This window comes from Ambystoma mexicanum, chromosome 3p (assembly GCF_040938575.1).
Source record: "Ambystoma mexicanum isolate Mex_15411 chromosome 3p, UKY_AmexF1_1, whole genome shotgun sequence".
Taxonomy (NCBI): domain Eukaryota; kingdom Metazoa; phylum Chordata; class Amphibia; order Caudata; family Ambystomatidae; genus Ambystoma; species Ambystoma mexicanum.
The window spans coordinates 95,818,733-95,844,843 of record NC_090925.1 but is presented as its reverse complement, the minus strand read 5'-3'; the positions used below and the strand labels follow the sequence as shown (position 1 = coordinate 95,844,843).

Genomic DNA, 26,111 nt, shown 5'->3' with positions numbered 1-26,111 from the left:
CATTGTGCAGGACACATGCTGCCACAATGATCCTGCACACTACTGGTGGTGCATAGAGTAGTTGCCCACCAGAGCGGTCAAGGGAGCGGAAACGTGACTTGAGCACTCCAAATGTGCGCTCCACTATGCCCCTGGTTGCAATATGGGCGGCGTTGTATCTTACCTGGGGTGGTGTGGTGGGGTTCCGGATTGGCGTCATCATGTGGTTGCTCAGAGGGTAGGCACTGTCCCCTGGGGAGGTGATAATAGTTGAGATTATTAGAGTTTGGATATTTGTCTGTGTGTGCAGGGGAGTTGCTAGGTCTGGAAAAGACCCGGGGCTAAGCTGATGTCAGTACTGTTGGGATTGGGGGCTAGCTAGTCTTTTGGCTGTAGCTCCTGAGATTCTATCCGGGGCTACAACCAAAAGATCAGGGGCTATAGCCCCCTTAGCCCCCCCCTAGCAACGCCCCTGTGTGTGTGACTTGCATGCATGTGCAAGGGCATTTGTACTGACCTAGGAGCCATATGTCGCCATGCTGCCCAGCTTTCAGGGCCCGGCTCAGGGCGGACATTCTGTATATGAAACTGTCATGGGTGGAGCCATGGTAGTTTGCATAGACAGAGGTGATGATTCCCTTTGCATCACATACCACCTGTACATTGATGGAATGCCAGTGCTTGCGGTTTCGGTAGATGTGCTCAATGGCCCTAGGTGGACGTAGGGCCACATGGGTGCAATCTATGGCACCAAGCACTTTGGGGAAGTGTGCCACCCTGAAAAAATCCAGGACAACGGCCTGCCTTTCTGCGGGTGTTCTGGGCATGTATATGTGCCTGCGGACTGAGGGGCGCGCTGTCATGATTGCCAGTACCTGGTGTAGGCAGCGTGACTACGTGGCCTGTGAGACCCCCCCCACTATGGCAGTGGTCCGCTGAAATGACCCAGTGGCCAAAAAATGCAGGACATTGAGCAGCTTCTCCAAGGGGCTCAATGCTTGGGAGCAAAGGGTGGGGGGTGTGAGGTCATCTTCCCACTCCCTGACCAGGTCTAGGATGATATGGGGTGGAAACCTATACCTGCCGTAGACCTGGTCGTCAGGCATCCCAAAAAGGCTTGTCCGTGGTGCGAAAATGCGTGCCCTGGCTATTCTCCTCCTCCTGCGGTGTCCCACGATCAGTGCAGCGACAAATAGGGCATTCATCGTAGCTGTATATACGCGTTTGTTGTTTGCCCGCACTTTTATGCTGTGCGCGGGGACGCTTCCGCCTGCCTTCGTGTGGCAGACGCGTTGACGCCTGTGCACGTCTTTTGCCGTGCGCGGGTTTCCCGTATTCGGATACGGTCCGAGTGTCATCGCGTGTGATCGGAGGGGAGTGAGCGTCCACGCAACTGGCCTGGGTATGTGTGTTTCGGGGTGCGCGGGAAGTTCCACACGCGATTAGCCTGGGTACGTGTGTTCCGGGGTGCCGGGAACTTTCACACGCGATTGGTGGAAATCCACGTGTGTTCTGTCATCACGTGCAATGAGGGAAACACCTGCGCGCGTCACGTCACAGACGCGCTCACGCGCTAAGGGCCTTTGGTCCAATGAAATCGCATATGCGTGCTGCCGTGCATACGCGCTAAGGGCCTTTCCTCGTATTACACGCGGACGTGCAGTTTTCCACGCGCGCTTACGCGCATGGGCCCCTTCCTCATATTACACGCGGACGTGCAGTTTTTCACGCCCGCTGAAATGCCCATGCACGTCTGTACGCGTCACGTCACAGGGGCGCTTGCGCTTGAGGGGCCTTCTGTCCAATGAAAATGCGTATGCGTGCAGACGCGCTTACGCGCTAAGGGCCTTTCCTCGAATTACACGCTGACGTGCAGATTTTTCACGTGCCAAATCACTCCGTATCAAGCTGGCCACGCGTAAGCACACGGAAGACCACGCTCCTGCCCAGAAGGCCGAACTACTGCCCCCCAGAGCCCCGAGCACACTCCCACCTGCCATCTGCTGCTGCCTGACTGCCTGCTGCCCACGTGCCCTGCCATTTGCTGCCTGCACATCAGCCAGGGGTGCTGTTGCTGTGACCACCCCTGCTGGAACCGAAGACTCCCGACTGGGATTCCATCACTCCACAGCCCAGCCCCAGGACCCAGTTGCCCACCCACTCCTGTCTCTGGGGTTGTCATGTCGGGTCAAACACCATCTGGGACCACTGACAACCCCCGGCCAGAGAGGCAGAGGGGCACCAGCTTCAGTGCCACCGAAGTTGGTGTCCTGGTGGAGCAAGTCCTGGGGCAGTATGATGCCCTGTTCGGAAGTTCCCACGCCGACAAGGAAGGACGGACTCGGATCTGGACTGACATCGTGACTGCCATCAACGCAGAGGGGGTGGCAGTCCGCGACTTACAACATGTCAAGAAGCGCTGGGAGGACTTCAGGTCCAGGACCCTGAACAAGGCCCGGCGCCTCTTGAAGGCAGCGGATGCCAAGGGGCGCCGGGGCCACTTGTGGGAAGAACAGATGAGGGTCCTGGAACGCATATCCCCAGCGCTCCACGTCCAGGTCCTAGAGAAGCAGACCCGTCTGGAGTCGAGCGGTGAGTGTACATGCATCCTGATTGTGAGCAGTGCGTGTGGTGATTATTCAGTAGTGTGCAGGTTGCACATCTGTTTGTATGGGGTCGAGTATGGGTGGCGGTGTACAGGGCCGTGGGGTTGACACATGCGAGGGCTGTAATGTGTGAGACATGGATGGTGCTTGTGTGTGTAGGCTTGCATGCCAAATGCAGTTGTGTGGGCACACATATTTGGATGAATGTGTATGTAAGTAGACATGTCCGTGATGTCACGCATGTATGTTGTTTTCGGCTGCATGTATCAGCACTGTGTACATGTGCATGTGTGTGTATTTCACAAGGGTGCAACAGTGATGCAACATGGATGCATGTGACAGCGGTATGTGGAAGCCTGATTGGCAGATGTGACATGGATGCCCGTCTGAACAGTGCGACACTTGGCAGAGGTGTACACATGCATGCAAGTGTGGTGGTGTGTGTACATGTGTGGTGGACTTCCTGTGTTGCATGTGATGTCTGGCTCACCTTTGTCTGCTCATGCTGTTGTATGTGTATGGATGGTGGTGGCAGTTGCGATATGGCTGTGGTATGGCTCATGTGTGCGAGTTGTAATGACATGTGTGTTGGGGATTGTGATGACATGTCTGAGGTTTGCCAATGCCACTCATGTACAACTGTCATGTGTGTATGTGTCCATTGTACAGTGCCCTGATGCCTGTGTTTTGTTTCTCCCTGTCTGCAGCGTCAACTGATGAAGAGGACGGAGAAGGTGCTGTGGAGCACAGCGGCGGGGATCCCACCGCCAGCCGGAGACGCAAGGCCCGGCTCCCCTCCCATGTTGTCATCTCGTTGGGTAGTGAGGAGTCCGGTGCCGCGTCCCAGGCCGCAGCTGCCGGGGGGAGGTCCAAGAGGCGGAGGTTGGAGTTGGACTCCTCGGCAGCAGAAGGGGCAGCTGGGACCCCACAGGGCCCAACAGGGGAAGATGGCACAGAGTCATCCAGGTTGATGGGGGGTTTGGTGGAGGAGGAGGCCATGCAAGCACCAGAGACGGGGTCTGGAGGTGGGGATCCCACTGGTGCTAGTGGTGCAGTGCAGGACCAGGGACAGGAGGCAGCACAGGCCGCCGTGGAGGTGCCTGTGTGCAATCCTGTCCCTGATCCTGTCCCTGCATCATCTTGCACCAGCAGGGATGCCTACATCCAGACCCGTTTTCAGGCAGGGGATGAGCTCACGTCAACTGGCCTTCCTCTGCCTGCGGACGTGGCTATCCAGGTCCGGGTTGAGCCTGTCCTGGCTGGTGTGGTGTTGCGTCAACGGGCCATGCGAGGTGACCTGCAGTCTTTTCATGAAGAGACTGCACGTCATCTCGAATGGCTCGTTGACCACGTCAGCCTGCTGGGACAGGTCACCCAGGCCGGATTCCGCCGTCTGATGGGGCTTGCTCCGACCCCCTCCTCAACTGGACCCCCTACGCGCCAGTCGTCCTCTGTGCCATCTTCCCACCCATCAGTCACCTAGGTGCCCTGTGGAGCTGCCTCTGACGGTGCGGCCAGGCTGGTGGAGGAGGCATTCTTGCCACAGTCGGGAGTCGGACGTCCAGCAGGGGTGGCCACATCTACGACTGCACCCCAGCCGGCAGAGGATGTGCAGGCAGCAGAAGGCAGTGCACGGGAAGAGGCACAGCAGCAGCAGCAGCATCGTGGTGGGAGCCATGAAGGCTCGGGGCCTTCAACATCAGAGGGGCAGGCATCGGCCGGAGGGCAGGAGGACCCAGGACAGAGAGTGTCTTCTGTGTGGCAGCGGTTGGGCCACACCATAGATGCGGAGCGGCAGCGGGCGGAAGAGGCATGGCTCACAATGGTCAGGGCGGAGAACTCCATGCGGAGGGCCCTGAGGCGGGCCGAGTGCCTCGAGGCAATCCGCAGGGGTTTGGAGGTGGAGACGTCGACGGCCCTGCGGACCCTCGGGGCCATGGAGGAGGACCGCCTCCGGGACATTGAGGAGGAGTTCGATGATGCCCTGGCCCGGGACATCCACAAGTGAGCCGTGAAACTAGCCCGCTGCCCTTGTACATAGTTATGTAGGTAGTGTTAGGTTTCATTTTTGTTTTTATTTTATTTGGACCTTTCGGACATTGGCCACATTTTTGTATATAGTTTATTTTATTAGTTAGTGTAGTTAGATAGGTTTCCTTTATTTTGTTGGGATAATGGACCCTGGCTTGTTCCCATGTACATAGTTCGCAGTTGGATTGTATTTTTTTTTTCACTTTTTAACCATGGAGCAATGGCTTTCTTTTTTATTTCCCATTGGATTTTGTTTTGTGGACATTGACTTTGGACAACATTACTTTGGAATTTTATTTTTGGTTTTGCTTTTTTTTAACGGACATGCTTCTTTTCATTTTTGTACATTCACATTTCTGTTTCTTCATTTTTTATTCTATTTATGTTTCCTTTAATACATATTTTTTTTGGTGAACTTCAATGTGTGGTATCTCATTGGTTTCATGCATTTCATGATATGTGTTTTGAGATTCACTGACACCCATTGGGTGTATGTGAGGGAAATGTGTTTGTTTCGGAACTTGCAATTGGTGTTCTGTGATTTAATTGCAAATTATGAGTGGGTGGATGCAATACTCGGGTGGGTGTTTTGCATTTGGATGCTGACCATAGGGACCAGGGATCTAGATTGTGATGACATGTTGGCTGGGGAACATGAGTTGCACATGGGTGGGGGCCTGCTGGCAGGTGCCCCACAGTGCTGGGGGGTGGGGGTGGTGGGAGACATGGGTGGGGGCCTGCTGGCAGGTGCCCCACAGTGCTGGGGGGTGGGGGTGGTGGGGAACATGAGTTGGACATGGGTGGGGGCCTGCTGGCAGGTGCCCCACAGTGCTGGGGGGTGGGGGTGGTGGGGAACATGAGTTGGACATGGGTGGGGGCCTGCTGGCAGGTGCCCCACAGTGCTGGGGGGTGGGGGTGGTGGGAGACATGGGTGGGGGCCTGGCGGAGGCTGCCCCTGGTGACTGGGGGTGGGGGTGGTGGCAGACATTGGTGGGGGCCTGGTGGAGGCTGCCCCTGGTGACTGGGGGGTGGGGGTGGTGGGAGACATGGGTGGGGGCCTAGTGGAGGCTGCCCCTGCACTGCTGGGGGGTGGGGGTGGTGGGAGACATGGGTGGGGGCCTGGTGGTGGGTGCCCCTGGTGGCTGGGGGGTGGGGGTGGTGGGAGACATGGGTGGGGGCCTGGTAGAGGCTGCTCCTGCACTGCTGGGGGGTGGGGGTGGTGTGAGACATGGGTGGGGGCCTGGTGGAGGCTGCCCCTGGTGGCTGGGGGGTGGGGGTGGTGGGAGACATGGGTGGAGGCCTGGTGGAGGCTGCCCCTGGTGGCTGGGGGGTGGGGGTGGTGGGAGACATGGGTGGGGGCCTGGTGGATGCTGCCCCTGGTGGCTGGGGGGTGGGGGTGGTGGGAGACATGGGTGGGGGCCTGGTGGAGGCTGCCCCTGGTGGCTGAGGGGTGGGGGTGCTAGGAGACATGGGTGGGGGCCTGCTGGCAGGTGCCCCACAGTGCTGGGGGGTGGGGGTGGTGGGGAACATGAGTTGGACATGGGTGGGGGCCTGCTGGCAGGTGCCCCACAGTGCTGGGGGGTGGGGGTGGTGGGAGACATGGGTGGGGGCCTGGTGGAGGCTGCCCCTGCCCTGCTGGGGGGTGGGGGTGGTGGGAGACATGGGTGGGGGCCTGGTGGTGGGTGACCCTGGTGGCTGGGGGGTGGGGGTGGTGGGAGACATGGGTGGGGGCCTGGTAGAGGCTGCTCCTGCACTGCTGTGGGGTGGGGGTGGTGTGAGACATGGGTGGGGGCCTGGTGGAGGCTGCCCCTGGTGTCTGGGGGGTGTGGGTGGTGGGAGACATGGGTGGGGGCCTGGTGGAGGCTGCCCCTGGTGGCTGGGGGGTGGGGGCGGTGGGAGACATGGGTGGGGGCCTGGTGGAGGCTGCCCCTGGTGGTTGGGGGGTGGGGGTGGTGTGAGACATGGGTGGAGGCCTGGTTGAGGCTGCCCCTGCACTGCTGGGGGGTGGGGGTGGTGGTCGACATGGGTGGGGGCCTGGTGGAGGCTGCCCCTGGTGGCTGGGGGGTGGGGGTGGTGGGAGACATGGGTGGGGGCCTGGTGGAGGCTGCCCCTGGTGACTGGGGGGTGGGGGTGGTGGGAGACATGGGTGGGGGCCTGGTGGAGGCTTCCCCTGCACTGCTGGGGGGTGGGGGTGGTGGGAGACATGGGTGGGGGCCTGGTGGTGGGTGCCCCTGCACTGCTGGGGGGTGGGGGTGGTGGGAGACATGGGTGGGGGCCTGGTGGAGGGTGCCCCTGGTGGCTGGGGGTGCAGGGGGACATGCGTTGGTGGGCAGTAGTGCAAGTTGACATGTGGGTTGGCTGGATGGGGCATGGTGGATGGGGTGCCTGCATGACATGTGCTGGGTAGGCCCCTGTGGTGTGAGCCACCTGCAGGGGCCGTGGAGGGTGTAGAGGGAACACCTGGGAGGACCCACACGTGCAATTCACCTGTGCTGCTCCCCGCGCACCCCTGTAATACACGTACCCTGATGATATCGCGTGTGGAACTTCCCGCGCACCCCTGTAATACACATACCCTGATGGAATTGCGTGTGGAACTTCCCGCGCACCCCTGGAATACACGTACCCTGCTGATGTTGCGTGGGATACTTCCCCCGCACCCTGAAATACACGTACCCTGATGAGATCGCGTGTGTGACTTCCCGCGCACCCCTGTAATACACGTACCCTGATGATATCGCATGTGGAACTTCCCGCACACCCCTGTAATACACGTACCCTGATGGAATTGCGTGTGGAACTTCCCGCGCACCCCTGGAATACACGTACCCTGCTGATGTTGCGTGGGATACTTCCCCCGCACCCTGAAATACACGTACCCTGATGAGATCACGTGTGTGACTTCCCGCGCACCCCAGAAATACACGTGCCCTGCTCAATCGCGTGTGTAACTTCCCGTGCACCCCCGAAATACACATACCCCGCTCAATCGCGTGTGTAACTTCCCGCGCACCCCCGAAATACACGTACCGCGCTCAATCGCGTGTGTAACTTCCCGCGCACCCCCTAAATACACGTACCCCGCTCAATCGCGTGTGTAACTTCCCGCGCACCCCCGAAATACACGTACCTCGCTCAATCGCATGTGTAACTTCCCGCGCACCTCCGAAATACACGTACTCCGCTCAATCGCGTATTTAACTTCCCGCGCACCCCCGATATACACGTACCCCGCTCAATCATGTGTGTAACTTCCCGCGTACCCCCGAAATACACGTACCCCGCTCAATCGCGTGTGTAACTTCCCGCGCGCCCCCGAAATACACGTACCCCTCTTGATCGCGTGTGTTGCTTCCCGCGCACCCCCGCAATACACGTGCCCCGCTCGCACAGGCCCAATTGCTGTATGTTGCCACTTTTGTGATGCGCTGGGACTCTACCGCCTGCCTTCGTGTGGCGGACGTGTTTCAGCTTGTGCGTGTCTTTGGCTCTGCGTGGCTTTGCCCTATTCGATTCCATGAATACGTGTGGTTCGAGTGCGTGTGGGCGTTCCGTCTGCTTCCCTGCAGTACATCCCCAGTTACGCCCTTATTTTCGCGCGTTGTTCCCCATTCCGCGCGTTACGCCCGTGTCCCGCCCACTTTCTGGTGTATGCGCCGAGGTTGTGCGCTTTCACTGTGCGCGTCGCGCACGCCTTTCGGGATGTTGCAGTGACTTGTGCGCCATGCACGGGTTTGGCGCACATCCCGAGGTGAACACGCGCAGGGACTTCCATGAATCGCACGCGTGCGCGTGCGCCTGTTTTTTTCTGCTTGCACCTGCTTGCGCCTGCTTGCGCGAAGATTTTCGGCCCACGTTTGTTCCATGAATCGGCCCCATAGTGTTCTGGCCTTGGTATCAGTCATACTTGGTTTGTCAGGTATCCATACTCTGATGTCTTCATCAATTGATAGGATGTGCCAGTGTCTCTTTAGTATCCTCTGTACTTTGTTGCTGCAATATTGAGTGATATATCTTGGTAGGCTGTCATTTAGAGTTAAACCTCTGGTTTGTTCTTTCGGAGTCAGTAGAGTGCAGCGTTCTCTTTTGTTGGCCATTGTTTGAGCTGCTTGTATAGCTTGTTCGGGGTAGCCCCTTTCTGAAAAACATCTGGTGAGGACTGTGCATTCTTCTCCGTAAGCAAGCAGAGTGCTACAGTTCCTTTTCGCTCGTAGGAATTCTCCTTTTGGGATATTGTTAATGACTGATTTTTTGTGGCAACTGGATGCGTGTAAACCTGAATTCACTTCCGTAGGTTTCCTGTAGGTTGTTGTTGTGAGTTCGGTTGATGTATTGGTTAAGCGGCTCTGTTATCGATCCCATTCCACTCAGTATGGGATGACCTTCTGGTATGGTGTGAAATTCTTTGTGTATCTTAGGTAGAAAGTAGATGGTTGGCATCCTGGGATGTCCTGGGTGAAGATATTTCATTTCCTCGTCAGACAGGAGTCCGCGTTTGTGCCATTTGGTCAGCAGGATGTGGGCTTGTATTAGGATTTACTTCGTAGGGTTGCTATTGATAGTGTCATAGCATCCCGGGGTGGTGAGATGGTTGAGGGCCATTTGTATGTAGTCTCCTCTGTCCATGATGACAACGTTACCCCCTTTGTCAGCTTCCTTGATTATGATTTGGTGATTGTCTTGCAGTTCTTTAAGCGCTACTCTTTCCTGATTGGTAATGTTGTCTGTTCCTCTTCGGCGTTTACATATCCTCTGGTCTTCCAGTGCCTGGAGGTCGCGTGTGGCCGCCTGACTAAAAATTTCAATCTCATTCTCACCTTGTAGATTTGGAGTATATTTGGATTTGGGCTTCATTTCAGGTATTTTCAAGTTTCTTTCCTCAATGTCTAGCTCTTGCAAAGTCTGGTGCATGGTCTGTGATTCCATGTTCGATGGTTGTTCAAGAGTAGTTAGAAGGTGGGTGTGTCCTAGATGTTCCATATCTATGGTATTCAATGGCACTGATATGGTCCTTGGAGATTTCCATTTAATTTGTTTGGCAAAACATTTCTTGAGTTTGAGTTTCCTGGTATATTTAAAAAGATCTATCTGTGCATTCACATAGTTGGTGTTATTGGCCGGAGCAAATGAGAGACCTTTATTCAGGATTTCCCTGTCACAATCTGAAAGAATATGCTTGGAAAGATTGGTTACTAGGTGCGATGTCTTGGTGCTGCTTGTTGTGTTTTGGATCTTGTCAATCTGATAGCGCTTTCTTGTTCTTCTTGCGTGTTTCTTGGTGCCCGCTCTCGTGCCTCTCTTGGTTGTAATCTTGGCGGTATGTTGCCCCTGGTAGGGTCTATAAAATGAACTTGCTTTTTTTGTTGTTGTTGTTGTGGTTAGGGGGGCGCGCGCTCCTTTTTTATACCGTTGGATTTCATCAAGGAAATTGTAGCCTATGCTTCTGCTGTTACTGGAGAGCTGACCGGTGAGCTTTCATTGGAGCTTGTTCTCTGGATGTTATCAAGTTTAGATTGAAAGGTGAAAACTCTGTTGTCTTGGTAGTCCCTTTCATCCCTTGCAAATTTCCTACATTTTCTGATTTTGACTTCATCTTGGTGGTTTCGTAATATTTCATACATGATTTTGTAGTTATTTTCTTTCGTTGCCGTTGGAGAGTTATTTGATTCTATGTCAATTTTCAGTTGATCAATTTCTATAATCAGTTGTTTGTGAGCCCTATCATCATGTTCAATTAGCAGTTCCATCATTATTTTTGAACCCATGATTAGGTTATCTTCCCATTTTGCTGCCAAATCAGCGTCATCAGGGTTGGTAAAGTCTGGAAAAATGATAATTCTCAATCCCCTTGGGATTTTTTCTTGTTCAAGGTAAGACTGGAGAGTAAATCTCTCCCAGAATTTGTTGATTTCCTTGGTACAAAGTCGTTCTAATTTGACAAATTGTTGCCTTAGGGTGTCCGGCGCCCTTGGGGTGGGTGGGAAAGCGTGTACTGTGGATCCTTTAGCAGAAAAAAGGTTTTTGGTGTCATTGGTCCTGGATTCGAGATAGTCAGCCATAGTAAGCTTAGGTGATGCAGGGATCAGGTCCCTAGATTGAGGTTACAGCTGGTTGGAGTTACCTGGGTCGGGACTCCCAGTCTACCGCGCACCTTGTTTATGGAGTAATTGTATGTTAGCCCGCAGCCTTCCTCCTGGTTTGTCTGGTTTGTCTTTAGCAAATCAGCTAAATCCGTGGATTATTGAATCCTCCCAGCGCCCGATGTCATCCACAGGTTTGGCATCCCACCTACTCATTCAGCCAATTGGGAACCCCGGAGTTGGTCCCCAGACAAACCAGGAGCAAGGCTGCGGGCTAACATACAATTACTCCATAAACAAGGTGCGCGGTAGACTGGGAGTCCCGACCCAGATAACTCCTGCGGGGGAACTACCATACTATCTCTGCCGCCCAATATCCAGGTATTACCGGTGTATTAGCCGGTGACTCCCCATTCCATGAGGTTGCCAGAACCACTGGCATGATTGTAATTATTGTATTTAGTTTAATTGCCTAGGGGTCACAAAACCTTTGCAATACCAAAACGATCATAAAATCAACAAATGCATTTTGTTAAAATACAAATACAAAAAAACACATTATTTTGTATAATTATAATTCTTCTTTTATAACATGCTTAATACCTAGGTCCAGTTTCTAAATACAACCCCGGGATTCTAACGCGTGTGCTATTCGTTGTCTTGCTTCCAAGACAAACACAGTGCCCCTGAGCTATCCTCCCAACCCACATTACTAATGCAGGCAGTTCAGGCATTTATCTGCCGGTAGAGGCCTAATCTACTGCTGGTCAGCCTTGCTGGTACATGAGATTCCCTAAAGCCATGCGTGGAGTTGGCCAGACTGGAAAGGTGCTGGTATACGTTGTTATGGGCACTTTATTTCCGTAGCAGCCAACCCTTAATGAGTCCCACAACTACTCAATACAATCTGCTATTGCCTCCAAATAATTCTAAGACGTTTAATCTAGTATTTTACTTGTTTGTCTTAAAAAGATGGCACACTGAGTTATGCCAACCGAACTTAATATGCTTCAGACTCCAAGAACGCTCACACTTTTTTCTTTGTAACTAGTATTTTGACTTGACAAACAAGTGTGGTGCATTCAGGTGCGTCCATGCAATTCTGCATTGTTTTTCCTCACTCCCTAGTGATTGAAAAGAAATCTCATGCATGTGTACATCATGATGTTTGGTTTTGATATGTTTAGGGGAGACAAAGTTATAGGGTACCAAAAAGATTCTTACAGTAGAACGTTTATTTGTAACTTTAACTAGGTCAATTTCGCCCACTTACTGACATACACATGCATGCAACAATTACAGAAATAGCTATGTAATGTTTTTACAATGCTTTATGCTTCATGCCGGATTCAATTGTATAACTGTAGTTTCTATTTCTGTAACAACCAATGCAATGACACATTCTTTATCGATATTAGAAGAGAAAATGGGCTGAGGTGGTCCAGTTGAAAGGTTCATGAAAGGTTCAGGCTATGCCTATGTCTGAACTTGCTTAGATCTGCTTCTGTACACTGAAAGGCTCAGGCTACATCTAGATCTGAACTTGCTTAGCCCTGCTTCTGTACACGGAAAGGTTCCGGCTATGCCTATGTCTGTACTTGCTTAGATCTGCTTCTGTACACTGAAATGTTCAGGCTATGCCTAGGTCTGAACTTGCTTAGATCTGCTTCTGTGCATTGAAAGGTTCAGGCTATGCCCAGGTCTGAACTTACTTAGATCTGCTTCGTACACTGAAAGGTTCCAGCTATGCCTATGTCTGAACTTGCTTAGATCTGCTTCTGTACACTGAAAGGTTCAGGCTATGTCTAGGTCTGAACTTGCTTGTATCTGCTTCTCTACACTGAAAGGTTCAGGCTATGTCTAGGTTAGAACTTGCTTGTATCTTCTTCTGTACACTGAAAGGTTCAGGCTATGCCTATGTCTGAAATTGCTTACATCGGCTTCTGTACACTGAAAGGTTCAGGCTACGCCTATGTCTGAACTTGCTTAAATCTGCTTCTGTACACTGAAAGGTTCAGGCTACGCCTATGTCTGAACTTGCTTATAACTGCTTCTGTACACTGAAAGGTTCAGGCTACGTCTAAGTCTGAACTTGCTTACATCTGCTTCTGTACACTGAAGGGTTCAGGCTACGCCTTTGTCTGAACTTGCTTAGATCTGCTTCTGTACACTGAAAGGTTCAGGCTACGCCAATGTCTGAACTTGCTTGCATCTGCTTCTGTACACTGAAAGGTTCAGGCGTTGCCTATGTCTGAACTTGCTTGTATCTGCTTCTTTACACTGAAAGGTTCAGGCTTTGCCTATGTCTGAACTTGCTTGTATCTGCTTCTGTACACTGAAAGGTTCAGGCTATGCCTGTGTCTGAATGTGCTTATATGTGCTTCTGTACACTGAAAGGTTCAGGCTTTGCCTATGTCTGAGCTTGCTTGGATCTGCTTCTGTACACTGAAAGGTTCAGGCTATGCCTGTGTCTGAATGTGCTTATATGTGCTTCTGTACACTGAAAGGTTCAGGCTTTGCCTATGTCTGAACTTGCTTGTATCTGCTTCTGTACACTGAAAGGTTCAAGCTATGCCTGTGTCTGAATGTGCTTATATGTGCTTCTGTACACTGAAAGGTTCAGGCTTTGCCTATGTCTGAGCTTGCTTGTATCTGCTTCTGTACACTGAAAGGTTCAGGCTATGCCAATGTCTGAACTTGCTTGTATTTGCTTCTGTACACTGAAAGGTTCAGGCTTTGCCTATGTCTGAGCTTGCTTGTATCTGCTTCTGTACACTGAAAGGTTCAGGCTATGCCAATGTCTGAACTTGCTTGTATTTGCTTCTGTACACTGAAAGGTTCAGGCTTTGCCTATGTCTGAACTTGCTTGTAACGGCTTCTGTACACTGAAAGGTTCAGGCTTTGCCTATGTCTGAACTTGCTTGTATTTGCTTCTGTACACTGAAAGGTTTAGGCTTTGCCTATGTCTGAGCTTGCTTGGATCTGCTTCTGTACACTGAAAGGTTCAGGCTTTGCCAATGTCTGAACTTGCTTGGATCTGCTTCTGTACACTGAAAGGTTCAGGCTTTGCCAATGTCTGAGCTTGCTTGTATCTGATTCTGTACACTGAAAGGTTCAGGCTTTGCCTATGTCTGAGCTTGCTTGGATCTGCTTCTGTACACTGAAAGGTTCAGGCTTTGCCTATGTCTGAGCTTGCTTGGATCTGCTTCTGTACACTGAAAGGTTCAGGCTTTGCCTATGTCTGAGCTTGCTTGGATCTGCTTCTGTACACTGAAAGGTTCAGGCTTTGCCTATGTCTGAGCTTGCTTGTATCTGCTTCTGTGCACTGAAAGGTTCATCTGCTTATGTACACTGAAAGGTTGTACATTCCTCTCCGCTTATGTCACTGATATCCTTGCTGTGGTTATTATACATGCACCTTTCACATACATGTATATTATAATGTTATCCTGTCTTATGTTATTCATTATTGGCCATTCAGGAAATGTGCACACACTGCACACATGCCATCAAGCTGGCACCATGCCTTGATTACTTGCTCTTTAGAGAAATATCTGCCAATTTGGATCTAGTAAATGCTGGCACTGATGCAAAGTGCCTACACTTCCTGAAAGTGAATAAAGAGTTGACATTTGCTCGTGTAGTGGCATTACAGTTTGTTGTTTTCTCTTTGCTTAAAATCTGTAAAAGACTGAAATCCACCCTGGTTGACAGCAAAAGGACATGATCACGGATTTAGCATCATCAGTACCTGTTGTGAATAAGTTTAGATGTAACGTGTAGAAGAAGTCAAACTCAGGGCTGTAATCTTGGGTGAGAATAGTCGGGAAGGCGCAAATAGTAGGAGATATGGGATGAAAATTGAAATCGACAGCACACAACTTCCAAATAATCCTGCAGCTGTGTTATTCCCCACCCCCAGTGCCACAATGTATGTTTGTTTTCTAACACATTGGTTCTACTGCGATAGGTCTGGGGCAACGTGCTCCTCTTGGAAGCCTAGACAACACACAGCAGCACAGGTTCGATCTCATGGTCCACGCTTAGAAACATCTGGGTATTAGGCACGTTATGAATAACCAATTACACTAAAGGAAGACTTTATGATCTCACTAGGCAAGATTTTACTCTTTCCAAATTAAACACCAGATCTTTATGCGTCAACGTGCAAGACCTGTTCCTCCAAGGCAAGCCCGGCGCCAGAAATGTGTATCTAGGTGGGCTGGGTTTGTGATCAGGGGGACCCAACTTCCATTGTGTGTGTAGGGGTACCCTAAAAATAATGACACCGTTAAGCCCGATTTCTCAGACCCGTTTTCCGCCAAAATATTTCTTCCTGCATCTGGAAAAATTCCTTTGTATCCTTAAATTGGTCTAGTCTGTTAGACTGCTTTATAAGGTGCAAAATCATGGATTCAAAACCAGGTTGTTAGGTCCAGGGTTGACACATTTACCTACAATACTAACAGAATGTCTGATAAAGATTCTTATTGGGATTGCACTCTGTGGCACATTTAAGGCAAAGGGATTATTGTGCAAGGCTGACTAAAGGTCCCGTGTAGGTGGGACATGGGCGTGGAGCTTATGGTGTGAATAGTTAATGGCTGTCATGCATGAAACAAATGTTAAATTTTTTTTAAGGTGTCTTTTTCTACTGTTGGAAATGTGTGTTTAGAGGTATGACTCTGGCTGAAAACAGCATGTTCACCTCACCAGGTTTTAAGGTAATTTGCACAGGTTCACGCAATTTATCTTAATGGAAATCTGCTCTTGCCTTCCGAAATCAAATGCTCTCTACTTATCCTTCCACAGTCTTCTGCTCTCTTCTTCCATTTTCTCCTCTGTTTCCTTCCATAAGCTTGCTCACTACTCTGACCTTCCACTCGCTACTCACTTCATCTTCCATATGCTCCCCCATCTTCATAAGGAAAACTACTGCCAAAGCAGAAACATGAATGCTGCAGAACCCTTAGAAACATTCTGAGAGATTAATCCCAATTAATCATGCCCTAAAACAAACGTGGTGTACCTTTTTTCAACTTAACGCTTTAATTAAGATATAAAAACAGTACAGAGCAAAAGAGAAGTAAAAAAAAAGTGTGGCAATATCAATCTACCTATCTTCCCTCCCCATCTGCTCTCCCCTTTCTATTCTATCCCCTCCTCCTTCACCTTTCACACCCTGTCACCTCCCATCAGGGGTGGACTGGCCTATAGGGAACTCTGGAGATTTCCCGGTGGGCCTCTGCACCCTGGGCCTCTTTTCTGTGGTATTTCCAAATGTTCTCGTAGGAAAAGCACTGGGCTTGCTGAAAATGTGTCATATCTGGCCACTTTTAACATTATTTCCAGGGCCTTTGTTGGACCCCAGTAATTATTTCCAGGGCCTTTTTTAGTTCCCAGTCCAGCCCTGCCTCCCATCAGCTCTCCCGACTACCATTCCCATTTACAACCATTCCCACCTCCCCGCCCTATCCCCACCCTGTCTTCTTGGCCTGCCTGGGGAGAATCGAGGATGTGCCACCTCCTCCTCCACAGGGGCTCAGTGAGCAGGAACGGTCAGGAGCAGCGTTCCAATAGATTACATTTTTACTGTCAACAGTTCCACTACGTTTTGCAATCATTTCCACCATTTCAGAACTGTTCTTTGTGAAGTTAGAGCACTACCTTTCACTTTACCACTTGCTAGCGGTTACAGCTAAACTGAAGTCTGTTTCAAGACAATTGGCTGTCAACCAGCATGGTTTGAACCCATGAATAAATGTGTCTCATGTTGCTCCTTTCCTGTCTACACTACCCACTGCCTGGGTCACAGTTTCACTGCTTTTTTGGCACACTTCTACCAGTGCAGAGTCTGAGCAACAAGGCCTTCAGTCCTTATTCCCTCTGAGATGGTGTGCGCTCAACAATCACTCCCTGAATACTGTGGATACTCCCAGCAGGCCACTGAGGAGGTGCTTGTGATCCAGCCATTTTGTTGTGAAATACTGCCTCAGCCTCCCTCCTCCTAGATAAATATTGAAGCAAGGATAAAGATATTTTGTTTCTTACAAAATGACATTTTGAAGCACAAAATGTTATATTTTGTTGCAGTTTTGCCGCACATTTCAATTGAGTTTAAGGTGTGTGGGAGTGCTGGCATGCAGGAGAGTGTGGGATCAGGAGCTAGACAGTGCAGGTTGAGGGGCTTCTGGCCTCCTGGTATCCCTCCACGTTGAATGTGGCAGGGAGGAGGAGCCGCTGCTGCCCAGCTACCCCTATACATATTTGTGTGTGTGTGTGTGTGTGTGTGTGTGTGTGTGTGTGGGACCTGACCCCTGCGCTGCCCATCTATTAAACCATGAGTGGGGCTTTTTTGAATAGCTCATACTGCAAACTGAATCACTTCTACGGGCTAACTCCTAATTCTGACAGGAAACACACTGTGAGATTCAATGATCTGCCAATCATTACACAATTTGATTAAGTGGTAAAGCCAGAATTTGAGGATAGCTGGAAATGTAGGTACTTGACCTCACATCTTCTGAGCTCAAGTTGGTACAAATATGTGTTGAAGTTTTTTTTTAAAATAATAACATTCTGAGTCTTTGCACACAAGTCACTTTTTGCACAGAATTGTAAATGGTACTTAAACCCTGCTGACTGTAGCTGCTACTCTGTATATAAAAGAAACTTCAGGTGATAGGGATGATTTATAGGAAAAAAATATTGTTATGAATTGTACACTTTTATACCAATGATTGTAAGCTATGAAGATGAAATGTTGTTTATATTGTAAGTTTCTGTATTCAATCTTTCTCTTTACTTTTCTTTTTCCATTTATTTAGTTTCTTTTTCTTACTTATTTTGTAAAGGTTTGTAATAAACCATAAACAGTTAAAAAAAAATACTCAATCTGATACTGATTACTTTAAAAATGCACATTGTAGAAACGGGTTGTTGCACAAGCGTATTGGGGTAATTTTGTTTTGAATCCTAAATTGCATGGAGGGGACCACTCCTGTATGCACTTCTCTGCAAAATGGCCATGCAGGCAAATTGAATGGTTTTCACAAAGCACTGGAAAAGTAAATAGCAAAACATAGGCAAAATTGCCTTTTCTCTTCACTTGTACTACGTGGCTCACCCACAATTAACAATTCGGAATCCGCCTGCTTTTACCAATAAATCTACAATCATAGTTGGTCAAAAAGTGGCAGTAAAATGATTTGATTGTAGCTTTATTTTTCCCATCCTGAATGGAATCCTACAAGCTCCAGAATGAAAATGAATAAGAATTTACAAACCATTTTATACAGACACAAAGTTAAATTAAATGCATTACAAAGTCATTGTTTCACACTGCTTGTTCTGTAACCAAATAAAGTCTAATCAACCAAGAATCACACTTAAATAGCTTATTAAAACTTTACATAATTTAAAGAAAAAAGTACCTTTAGCCTTCACTAATCACTAATCACTTCTTGTTTTAAATAATCTGCTGCCGACACATGTTAAAAAGATAAGGCCTCACTGGGAGGTCCTGTACAGCCCTGGTTGACTTTGAGAGGAGAAAGGCAGAGCAAGGGTGCCCCATGGGCCTAAGTCTCGAAATCAGTCATAGCCACTGGTGTTGCTTTGGTCAGGCTTCCATACCGTTGTTTGCAAGTTAGCCTTGGCCTCCCTGCCACTAATGTGAGCAGACCCTGCCAAAATACCGGTTTTTGGAAGTGAACGCTGCGTCCATGCGCCATTCAGGGATTTGAGCTTCTGTTCGTTACGAGGGTAAGCATTAACAATTAGTTGTTGATAATTGACTCCGCTTGGGAGATATTGGGTAGACTGGCACTAATTTGATGCTATTACGTTTCTTGCAGAGTTAATTGCACATGGTTGAGGACCTGAACTTATTACATTAACTTGTGAGCTACCTTCGGGAATCAGCCTATTTCGTTTGACTCTTCTTTTCTATGGATTTGTTGTTACGGTTTTACGACCACAGCATGCTGTAACAGATTTTATGGCACGGCACACTCCAGCCAGGGACTTCTGTCATTGACATTGAAGGTGGCGCACAATAAATCGCCTTTTTACTTTTTTTATTTGAACCCTGGATTCTTTCTTGAAGAGGCACCCAACCCGCCTCACACCCACCTCAACAAACACCCTGTGTCGAAATGGACCATGAACCAGGCGGGTGTGTAACAAAGTAATATTTATTTATTTTTAGAATTCAAAGGAAAATCAGAGCAAAACAGAATTTAGGGCAGCAGCCACCACGGTGTGGCAACACAAAGTCAAAATCTTATAAAACAGTTAATTCAACTTTCTGACATCATCTACATAAACCTTAAATAGAATTGGAAATAAAATCGCCTTTTATACACAATCATTGTTGGCACCTGGGTTATGCACTCTCCCTGCAACACACCCCCAAACACCTGCTAACTAAATTCTGTGTGGATTGAAAGCAGTCACAAGGAGTCAACAAGAAGAGGGAAAAATCAGTTTTTTAAATTCGACCCACCACCCTCAATGAAAACCCTCAAAATGAGCATAATGGCATACTCAGTTGTCAATGGTTACTTAGAGATCAGTTTACATTTGTGGTAGGATAGATAGGACATACACTCGTGTGACTGCACTAAAGAGACAAGGAAACGTACAGGCTGCTGAGCAGGACACTAAAGCAACGTGAACACATGTGAGAAAATCGATTTTGGGAGGAAAACAATGCAACAAAAATCACACGCGGCAGATTTGCAATTTCATATTTCACACAGGCTTTAAACTGGCAAACAGCTAAGGAAATGTGCTTAGCACTCAAAATCGAAAATCAGTTTTTGGGATGGGAAACAAAGACACATAACAGATTGGATGCTGAGGGGAAGGGATGATTTATGGGATGACAAAATTGTTTTTGTATGGGAAATGCAAGTCGGATTTTAAAGAAAGCAAACTACACAGACAACATTGGTTTTGTTAGCCCAATGATTAGTTCTACTGAAACTATATTTGAAGGCTATAATTAGTAAAAACACTCTACAAAATTGTTACTTTCGAAGGGCAACAATAATAAATGTGAATTTTCAATGGGGAAATTAATTGATGTATTCCAAATGATACTAGGGACTTACACAGGAAAAAGAAAGAAATAGAAAAGAAATATGCTAACAGATATAGACTAACACAGATTCTTCTAGGGAAAAAGGTGAACAGAGGATACTGGCACTTTGGAAAGTGTTTTTATAGGGTTTTTATGGGATTTTAATGGGGTTTGAACAGGATGCAAGGTAAGTTAGTGGGATATGCGTGTTTATTTTGGTACTGGGTGATGGGATACGTACAAGGCAAGCTTGAGTTTGGTAATTTGGACATCCAGCAGGGTCACTAGACAGTGGGTCCAAGGACCTGGTCACGGCCAGCGGGGTCAAGAGATCTGGTTACTGGGTCACTGGGCTCTCCTTGTCGGGGACAGCTGGGCAAAGTCTGGTCACTGTGGATAGCGGGATGAACCAGCTGGGCAAAGGGTCTGGTTACTGGATTCTCCTAAAGGGGATCAGCTGCCTCTCCTCTTTTCTCCCTGGATTATTGGGTATGCCTAGTTCTGTATAGGTGGTTCTGCCTGGATCTGGAGTCTTGGAATCTTGAAGGGTGAATTTTGAATGTTGAATGATAGGATATGATAGGTTATTTATAGCATGCTTAATACCCAGAGGTTTCTAAGCGCGGACCCGGGGATGGAACCTGTGTTGCTCCGTGTCATCTTGCTTCCAAGGCGAGCATGTTGCCCCTCAGCTATCCTCCTGAATATTCCTGCATCTCCCTGTCTACCCCTTAACTAGCCAGAATGACAACATGGAATTTTACAATATGAGCAGAAGCACCCAAGAATTAGTCCTATCCTAGGATAGGTTAGCCTATGGTTCCTTCCACCTCCCTCTGAGCTGATTGATTACGGGGAAGTGACATCAGTTTAAGTGTGTACGTTTTATGACTTGCTTTGTCTCACCACAGTTACTTTATACCAAAAATAAGTTATGGAACAAAAACCTAGTATTTACAATAGTCATCATCATAAAAAACAGATAGGCACATTGCACGCCAATTCTGTGTGATGTTGCCTCGTCTTTGGGCACCATTTCACCGTTTTCACGAGAAACATATTATCTAAAATTCTGAAAATGGCAACACATATGCATGATAATATTTGGCATAGTTTCCCCAAGTTTAATATCTGTGCCATTTATGCTTCACACAGAAATTCATTTTTCCCTTCATTTTGGTTCACCACATGCCAGAAAGATGCACATAGTCTTATTGTGCTTGTCCAAAAATCACATAAAAAATGTCATATCATATTACTGCTTATTCAGATTGCGGGCAAAAATGTCTTAAAGTATAAAAATTCTGCATTGTCAATGAGGTGGCACTGCGACCCCCACAATTTAAATTGTCTCCCCTGGGTCAGCTTGCACAAGGCTTTCCATTACTCAACTCCCTTTGAAGTCCTCCAGTGGGTACTGGGCATGAATGTAGAGGAAATCACACCTCCGGGCCAACAACACAGGGATCAGGCATCTCCATTGTATTTGATGGCAGGCTTGCCGGGCAATCTGGTAGAACCTGTAATTATGACAGTCCCATGAGAACAGACCACATGGCCTTGCAACCTTAATTCACTCGTAGGTGCAACATCATTTTTTAAGCCAAGATGGTTTAACAGAACTTCCTGGCCTCAGCCTCTTGAAGTCCTTTTTGAGGGAAAAAAACGTAAAATACATAACTTTGCAGCCCCTATGCAATTTTGTTTCTGTGCGAGCCACAATATTATTTCACATTTAGCTTTCAAAGAGCAGATTTCTTGCTTTTGCAAAAACGGATTTACATGTGTTCTTTTTTTTTACATGTTGATTTCACCAGATGCGGTTTTTCTCCGCACACAATTTACTTTGCATTTACTTTCTGAAAGGCTTTTTATAAATCTGGTCGGTTTCTGGACACAGAGATATGATTGAAAATGGTTCTTGGTAATTGACAAGAAGCAAGATAGAGCATCTTTCCTTTGAAGTACTTTCCCTGATTTATTTCAAAAAGCAAATCCAGCCCATGCAGACTTGAAGCAGAATTATTTTGATTTTCATGGACTTTACTGATGAAACAATGCCGTTCTGGGAGGGATGGCCTTATTTGATGGTGTTCAAAATGAAATAAACGGACAGGGCTGTGTTTTACTAGAACAAAACTGTGTGATGTTTGAAATGAAATTAGCATCAGTGCAATGCCGTTTTAAATGTAGGTCATGTTCCTGTGCAGCCTTGAAGGTTTAAATGACAGAGCAGCAATACACATCCATTCTAAATTTGAGTTGTTTTCTCTGGATTCACGTGAATGACAGAAAAATGCAGCTATTCTTGTGGTGGCTGAATCTCGCTGCATATGTGCTGAGCAGACAAAGCACAGCCATTGTTGGATCAATGTTGAAATGCAGTTTTGTGATGCAGGCCATTTCTGTTGGGGCTGGTAAGTGTACCCCACAATGCCACACCTAGGTAAATCAGCTAAAGGTGTTTTCTTCACCCCTCCTCTTTGAATCACCCAGTCACATCCAGTTGGCTCTTTCGACTCCATTGGGATTGCATCTATTTGTATTTCACTTTGACTTTTGTACATAACCTTGCCACGACTAACACTTAAAGTTTTCACGGATTTATACACAAATAATTACAATATGTATTGGATTGATATGAGTTTACAGGCGTGGTAAGTTTGCTTTGGTATTCCTTTACAGTTTGAACTGTTCTTGAAGAAGGAGTCTTTGCCCTGAAACGCATCAGCTTTCTTCAGACTGCCTGATTTCAAGAAGATATTGAGGTCAATAAATAGCCACTAGTTTATACTGTTGTGTTGTATAGTGTGTATTCTTAATTCTCTATGAATTTGTATGACTGTTTGGTCTCAAACTATTGGCTAATCCTTTCAGTATTCGGAAGTGTGCAGGGGACGGGAGAGTCCATACACTGGAGCTCATTTCTTTATTTAATATATCTTGTGATCTTGTGTCAGGATCATTGTTCCTCCCCGCACCTAAAATTGTATTGATTATTGCTAATTTGAATTGATTAATGGTTAACAAAAGGTGTGCACTAACATTTGTATTTTATTTTCCGATACAGGACAATTCCCCTTTAAAGAGAAGATGATACAAAAGGGGAAGAGGAAGGACTGGGTCTGGGATGAAGGAGGAATAATTCAATAACAAAACAAGTGCCAGTCTGTGTAATTTCTTCTCTTCTGTACCTCACAAATTAACACATCACACTTTCATTTCTTGTCTGCGGTATCCGAAACAAATAATGTGACAATGTGTGATTTGCTTTTCTTCTATCTTGTACAAAACACTCACATCTCAATGTGTGTATTTTGGTTTCTCTTCTCCCACACCCATAAACAACCATAAGTGAAATGGTGTGTTTTTATTTATGCTGTCTTGTGCAAATACATCATGGTCAATGCGTGTGATTTTGTTTCTACTCCTGTGCAAAAGAAATGTTCACTGTGTGATTTGGTGTATCCTCTATTATGCCTGACAATTAGCATGGGTCAATGTGTCATCATTTGTTTTCTAATTCCCTCCTGTGTCATTCATGAATATGTTTGAGGATTTCACCCCGACTGCACTCTGACATTATCAAATCAAATTGTCTTATTTGGTTCCTTCTATACTCTGGGTCAAAACGATCACGGACCACTGTGTGATGATTTTACCTTTCCACTCCTCTAGCAATCACATGCCAATAGCTGCTATTTTGTTTCTCTTCTGCAGCGCTAATCAAAAATATAATTTTGTGTCAGTTTGATTTGGCTTCCCTCATCCTGCACCGCAAAAAAGTCAAGCACGACCATAGGTGAAACTAATCATGTGCCATTCTGTGTTCATTTGTTTCTCCTCTCTTGTGCAAACAAAGCAAGTCACATTGTGTGCGATGTCTTTCTTTCTCTCATGCTCCCAAAATCAATCATGATGATTCTTCCTCGCCTGCAAACTAAAACAATCACATGGCAATGTGTGTGATTTGCTCTTCCCTCTACTGCAAACACAATATTCACAGCACTGATTTGCGATCTCGTGTACAACAACAACACAAAATCATGGATTACTATTTGTGGGGTTTTCTCTCCTCCTTTGCAAAATACATAACATGTCAATGTGTTAGAATTTCTTTTTTCTCTACTTCTCCAATAATCTGTGGGTCAGTTACTGTGATTAAGATTTTCATCTCCTGAATGGAAAAGTGTACATTTGTCAATGTGTGTGAAATGGTATCTACTCTCTTGAGCCTTAAAACAATAACAAGTCAATCAATATCTGTAATTTGCTTTCGTTTCTCCTTTCATATGCAAAAACAATAAACAAACAACATTATGTTTCAATATATGCAATGTGGTATTTCCATTAATTTGCTAAGTGGTCAATGTGTTTGATTTCCTTATTCCGCCCACCATGCACAAAAACAAATCATGGATCAATTAGTGTGTTGAGATCATGTGATGTGTGCCACTTGGTGAGGAGGTTTCTAGGAAGAGCTACCTCCCAGCACAGGCAATGGCCAAATAAATACAGTAAAACGAAAAGGTGATGGCTGGAAGGTTTGGAATAAATCATAACCACGGGAAAAGCTCTGGGCAACCCTCCAGACCATTGTTTTTCAGTCTGCCAAGCCATTACAGAAGGGGAAAAACCATATACAAATCAGGCATGGTCCTACCCCAAAAGGGACAGTCCAGCCCGAACTGCTAGGTCACATCCCTTCTGCACGAGACCACAAGCATCCCCAGACATGTGTCAGCCTTGTTGGGCGTCATCAGTGAGGAGTAGCTTGGGTCTCTAGGCCCGTCACTGATGAGCCCCAACAAGGGTGAACATGTTTGGGGATGCTTGTGGTCTCGTGCAGAAGGGATGTGGTCTAGCAGTTCGGGCTGGACTGCCCCTTTTGGGGTGGGGCCAAGCCTGATTTGCATATGGTCTTTCCCTTCTGTAATGGCTTGGCAGGCTAAGAACGGTGGTCTGGAGGGTTGCCCAGAGCATTGCCAGTGGTTAAGATTAATTCTAAACCTTCCAGCCATCACCTCTTTGTTTTTGCAAATAAATACAGTGGCTGTTCTGATCAACATGCAATGGTGCAAGATGCCACGACTTGTGGTAACTGGGCAGACCAATCAGCTACCTGGTTGAAGGGCATGAGTGGCAAATACAATGAAAACCTGGCATGAAAAGGAGCCACGATCTGCTGAATCAAGATGGTGGCTGCCACCCTTCTATGTTAGGAATGAGAACCAGACACAAAGAAGGTGTTGCTGTGTTCCATAGTCCAAGTGACATTTGGGGACTGAATGCACCTGGGGAGCACTCATGGTGTACATGCCTGCATTGGAGGAAGAGGTTTATAGGACTATCTTGTGGAGGCATTTCATACCTGGGAACTGAGCCCTGATGGGAGGGCTGGGGGAAGAGGTAAACAAATGTTGTGAGCACACCAGATTCCTCAATTTTTTGTAAAGGGGGCTGTGGTATATGAGGAAGGATACATCAAACAAGCAAGTACATTAACCACTAGCTACCCACCTCTAACACACCCAAGGGGAAGGCTACTTATCAGAAATTATCCTCACAGTGGAATGTTCATACAATTCTGTCTATCACCACGGTCAAAAAGTTATCTTAAACATATTTTAATCAATATTTACTCCAAACATAACAGTAAAAACAACATAAAAAGCCATATACGGTGTTCATCATTTACAAAAGCCATAATGGACAAGATGGAGAGAAAACAACACTTCACACTTATGGCTGTAGTTCACATCACAATGTTTACAATCTATCAACATTGGTTATTTAGCATGATGTTAGTAATAGTGTGACTGAATCACATAACTATTATACAAAAATATGGTATAATGGCTGGGGGAAGAGCCATCACTGTCAGGTCACATGACATTCACAGTCACATGACTCACTTTCATTTCACATGGAAGGTATCTAATAACCTGGCGGCCATTTTTTTAATGGAGTATGTAATAACTCTAAGTATATCAAATACACGCTCTACTTAAAATAAGCGAGCGGTTATGGTCATTTCATTGTGACCTGTCAGAGTGTTATATGCAGAATTAAAAATGTAATGTAGCAGCCCTAGGGCCAAATGTCTCCTCAATTGTTCATATTCACCACTGCAGTAAATGCAGCGTGGCATGGGCAGAACATTCAATAAATAGACAGCCAAGAAAAGACAGCAGCAAAATATAAATATGAAGTATATAAATTACGAGTTTAACGGTAGCCTTATTAAGGGCACAGCTACCGCTAAACTCGCTACCGGAACCAGCACCCACGAATGGGACACAACCGACCCAATACGAGTTGAATGGGCCG

At 47.3% G+C, this 26,111-nt stretch overlaps 1 protein-coding gene across 1 annotated transcript in view; it reads left to right on the top strand.

Annotated features, from left to right (window-relative positions):
- Positions 1-24,111, top strand: part of LOC138580127 (putative DBH-like monooxygenase protein 2) — a 548,912-nt gene extending 524,801 nt beyond the window's left edge. Inside the window, exon 15 of the mRNA XM_069650422.1 lies at positions 22,852-24,111. The gene's annotated coding sequence lies outside the window, so the exon portion shown is untranslated. The remainder of the gene's footprint in view (positions 1-22,851) is intronic.
- Positions 24,112-26,111: the final 2,000 nt, after the last annotated feature.